This window comes from Microtus ochrogaster, unplaced genomic scaffold (genome assembly GCF_000317375.1).
Source record: "Microtus ochrogaster isolate Prairie Vole_2 unplaced genomic scaffold, MicOch1.0 UNK1, whole genome shotgun sequence".
Classification (NCBI taxonomy): Eukaryota; Metazoa; Chordata; class Mammalia; order Rodentia; family Cricetidae; genus Microtus; species Microtus ochrogaster.
The window spans coordinates 36,324,311-36,328,904 of NW_004949099.1; the positions used below are offsets into that span (position 1 = coordinate 36,324,311).

The following is a 4,594-nucleotide window of genomic DNA, read 5'->3' on the forward strand; positions in this document are numbered from 1 at the left end:
CTCTGGTGTCCTCTTGAGGCCTTTCTCCCTGAACCTTGGGGGAGGGCAGCACCAGACATTAAACCTCCAGAGGAAGTGGTCTAACAGCTAACCTTCTGCTGTTCATCCTGAATGCAATACACACATTCTTAAGCCTCTTTATTGTTCATATCATGATGATTATAAGGGGCAGGGGATTGAAGTCAACCTTGCACATTGAAATGATGAAAACACACAAAACCCCTGCACATGACAAAAATCACTGATCTCCCTGTTTCGGCCAAGTCCAATTTTCTTTGCTCCTAATAACCCTCCAGTCCATTTTTATCTTTTGCACTGATCCTTGTTTGAGTAGCTCCTTGACACATTCTTTTGCTGCGTTTCAACTCTTCCTTTGGAAAATCCACATTGAAAGAGATTATCAAAGGGCCCTTGATGTTATTGCTGTCAGGGCGGGGAACCTGGTTCCCCACTCTTCCATAGCCTGGCTCCTGGACTTGTAAACTTATCCCTGGAAATATGTACTTTTGACTATCCAAGTAAGTGCCATCCATCACTAAGCCAACCATGGCCCCCTCTAGTGAGACTGCACATTTATGTACAGCCACCTCCTTTCCTCTCAAATTTCCAGTGTTTGACAACTTTGATTTAGAGCCATCGGTCTCCACACTCCCATCCACACGAGGCTCACTTCTCCAGTAAAGGGGTTCTCAGTGCTATCTCTCACCTCAGGTCACACGAGGCTCACTTCTCCAGTAAAGGGGTTCTCTGTGCTCTCACCATAGGTTCTATTTCTACTTCGAGTGTTTGCTCTTCATCCACTAGTTTGACCTTAGAGGACTCATCACGGCCCATCTCTTGAGTCATTTGCAAGCACCCCAGGCCCAGCTGTGAGGTTCGTATCTCCCTCCTGTCAACGACTGTCTTTCCATTTCCCAGGAGCCTTTCTGGCTACAGGCTTGTTTCTAACTAGTTCCACAAAAATTCCTGCACACGCTTCTCCCAAAGTGACGTCTACACCCCCTCTGATATCACTTTCTCTTAGACCATTTCTGTCCCGCTGCCAGGGGATTCCTCCAAGCCAAGCTCTTCTAAGAAGTGGAAGAAAAAATGTGTCCGTGGGAGCTCTAATGACCATCTTTCAAGCCTTCTTCACCGTAAGTGTCACTCTGTTTCTATGTTTCATTGCTTGGCAGAACCCGAGGAATAATACCCAAACCCTAGACTCCCTTCTGGGCTTGGGGATCATCAGCGATCGGGAGGCAGAGATAAGCCAATCTCTGTGAGTTCAAGGCCAGCCTGGACCACATAGTAAGTTCCAGGACTGCCAGGGCTACATAGTGAAACCCTGTCTAAAGAGAAATGATTATAAATATATATTCTGCAAGTTTCCAGGACTGCCAGGGCTACATAGTGAAACCCTGTCTAAAGAATAATGATTTAAATATAAATTCTGCAAGTTTTTATGTACTCACTATCATAAAACAAACATTATTTGACACAAAGGGACAGATGGAACTATAAAAATTATAGTGGTGGTTTTAACATTCCTTTCTCTGTAATAGTAAGTGCAAAAAAATTAAAACCAACCAACTAACAAGCTAAAAAAAAACTTTAGCGTTAATCTGAACTATGGATTGTAACCAACACCTATAGAATATTCTATCCTACAGATAACAGAATACACATTTTTATCAGCTGGCTATGGAACTTTCTCTAAAAGAGATAACATTTCAAACTGTAAAAGAAATATTAACACATACTTGCCATGGCGGACTATATCCCCTAAACCGTGAGTCAAAAACAAGCCCTTTCTCCCTTATTCACAAAGAGAGATATAACTAGAGGAAAAGTTTATGGCTATGAGTGCTTACATTAGGAAATCAGATCTCAAATAAACAATGTAAGAATATACCCTAAGGCCTAAGAAAAACAAGGGCAAGCCAAAGCCAGCATTAAAATGGAACTTAAAGGTCAGGGTTAGGTGTGGGAGGTCCTTCTGTCTGTGTGTTGCTTTTATTGGTTAACGAATAAAGAATTGCTTTGAGCAATTGGTAGAGCAGAACGAGGAAGGGAAAACTAAACTAAATACTGGGAAAAGGAAGGACAGAGTTAGAGAGACGCCATGGAGCCCCACTGTGATATAAGCTAGAACTTTAGGTGGTAAGCCACAGTCATGTGGCGATACACAGATTAATAGAAATGGGTTAAATTAATATAAGAGTTAGTCAATAAAAAGATAGAGCTAATGGGCCAAGCAGTGATTTAATGAATACAGTTTCTGTGTGATTATTTAGGATCTAAGCAAGCTAGGCGGCTGGGAACTAACAAGAGGCCTCCTTACTACAGATGGACTAGAGAGATGGCTCAGGAGTTACAGAGTGTGTATTGCTCTTCCAGAGAACCCAGGTTGGTTTGTAACACCCAAATCAGGCAGCTCACTATGACCTGTAGCTCCAGCTCCAGGGAATCCAATGCCTCTGGCCTAAGTGGGCACACACATTTTCATACATGTACCCCTGAGAAAAAAACGTTAAGAAAAAAAATGTCAGCACATGAATTAATTATACAGAGACTAAGAGAATGTAAAGATTCAATAAAGTAAGATTAGTTCTTTGAAAAACTAAGCAAGATCGACAAACCCTTATCCAACTAACCAAATGAAAGAAAATATCCAGATTAATAAAAGTAGAGATGGGAGGTGAGACACTGCCATGACCTGCCTGGCTTTGGGACTGACCTGACTGGGCACGGGGGAATGAAGACACCAAAGACATGCATACAGAGAAAGCTGGGACCAGGTGGACTGTGTACTCGGATGGAAACACTCCAGTACCCCAGAAACTATACAGCTGAAGGAGGAAGCAAGTCTATTACATAGAGCTGAATGAGGAGGTGAATTAGCTGACCTCGGGAGGGGTCTCTATAGGAGAGCAGTCTCAGGCCAGAGTTACCCATCTCAGGAAGAAGCTCTAGTTCGTATTTTCCATACACATTGTCAACATCTGACCTTGGACCAGGGGAAGACCTTGCCAGCAACACGGGTCTGAGGCAAGTCAATAATACAGATTCACTTAGGACTTCATCCCTTCCTCATAGGACGTTATGTTGAAACAGGAGCGGCGGGGCTGCGTCCCCAGCACCCTGGCTGCCTCTGGCTAGCTTTACCCGAAATAATTACACGGACACTGTATTCTTTTAAACACCGCTTGGCCCATTATATCTAGCCTTTTCTTGGCTAACTCTCGCACCTGGACTAGCCCATCTCTAATAATCTGCTGTAGCCCACAAGGTGGCTTACCAGGGAGATTCTAGCCTACGTCCATCCTGGGTCAGAGCTTCATCGCGTGTGCCTCAGAGAGCAGAGCTCTCGCCTCTGCCGCTCGGGAGCCGGGAGCATGACGACTCTGCACCAGAGAGAAGAGCTGTCAGTCTGAGATCACTTCCTCTTCCTCCCAGCGTTCTGTTCTGTTTACTCCTCCCACCTACGTTTTAACCTATCAGGGCAAGCAGCTTCTTTATTTACTTAACCAATGACCTTCCTCCATCAGACGTTATAATAGATACAAATGAAATTCAGAGGACTATTAGGGAATGTTTTGAAAAGTTGTATTACAAAAAGATAGAAAATCTAGAAGAAATGGATAAATTCTAAAATACATATTGTCTACCAAAATCAAATCAAAAGTATGTAAACATATCTATAATGAGATTGAAGCAGTATAAAAACTGGCAACAAAGGAAAGCCAAGGCGGCATGGATAAAGCCAATGCTTCCATGCCTTAAAGAAGAACCAATACCAATGATTCTTAAGCTTTCTCATAAAACAGAAAGGGAAAGAACACTAGAACACATTTAATAAAGCCAGTGTTGTCTCGATTCCAAAACCAGAGAAAGCCACGATAATTCTCCCGCTGAGCATAAACACAAAAATTCTCAATAAATATTTACAAACAAATTAAGCAACATATTGGGAAATGATACACTATAGACAAGTGTTTTTCATTCTAGGAATCCAAATATAGTTCAACATATTCATATTAATAAATGTAAAATAGCACCTAAATACACTAATAGCAGAAATTACATGGTCATTTCAACAGGTGTGGAAAAGGCCTTTGTACAAAACTGACAAAAACCAGCCAGCATACCTTCCAGCTAACATGGTGTGGGGGTGTTGCGTGAGCATGTGCATGTGTGTGCACGTGTGTGTGCATTGTGTGTGCACGCATGCATTGTGTGTTATTACATATAATTGAGGTTGCTTGTATGAGCATGGATGGAGGCTTAGTTACTCTTCAGACCCTTGAAATGATCACCAGACATCAGCTGTAGTCCCTTAGAGATTACATTTTGCTGATATGATAGATCATGGCAGTAATGCTAGTCCTTGAGAAACAGAACCAGGAAAGTGGTCTTCCTGGGTGGAAGCTAAAGCTCTATGATATAGCACTTGCTTAAAATGCACAAAGCCTGGGAGAGAGATGAGAGAGAGAGATGAGAGAGACGAGAGAGGAGAGAGGAGAGACGGCTCAGTGGTTAAGAGCACTGGCTGCTCTTCCAGAGGTCCTGAGTTCAATTCCCAGCAACCACATGGTGGCTCACAGCCATCTAT

The 4,594-nt window shown here is 42.8% G+C and overlaps 1 pseudogene; it reads right to left on the bottom strand.

Moving 5' to 3' along the window:
- Window positions 1–281: 281 nt before the first annotated feature.
- LOC101981235 overlaps window positions 282–4,594 on the bottom strand; it is an 11,722-nt pseudogene continuing 7,409 nt past the window's right edge.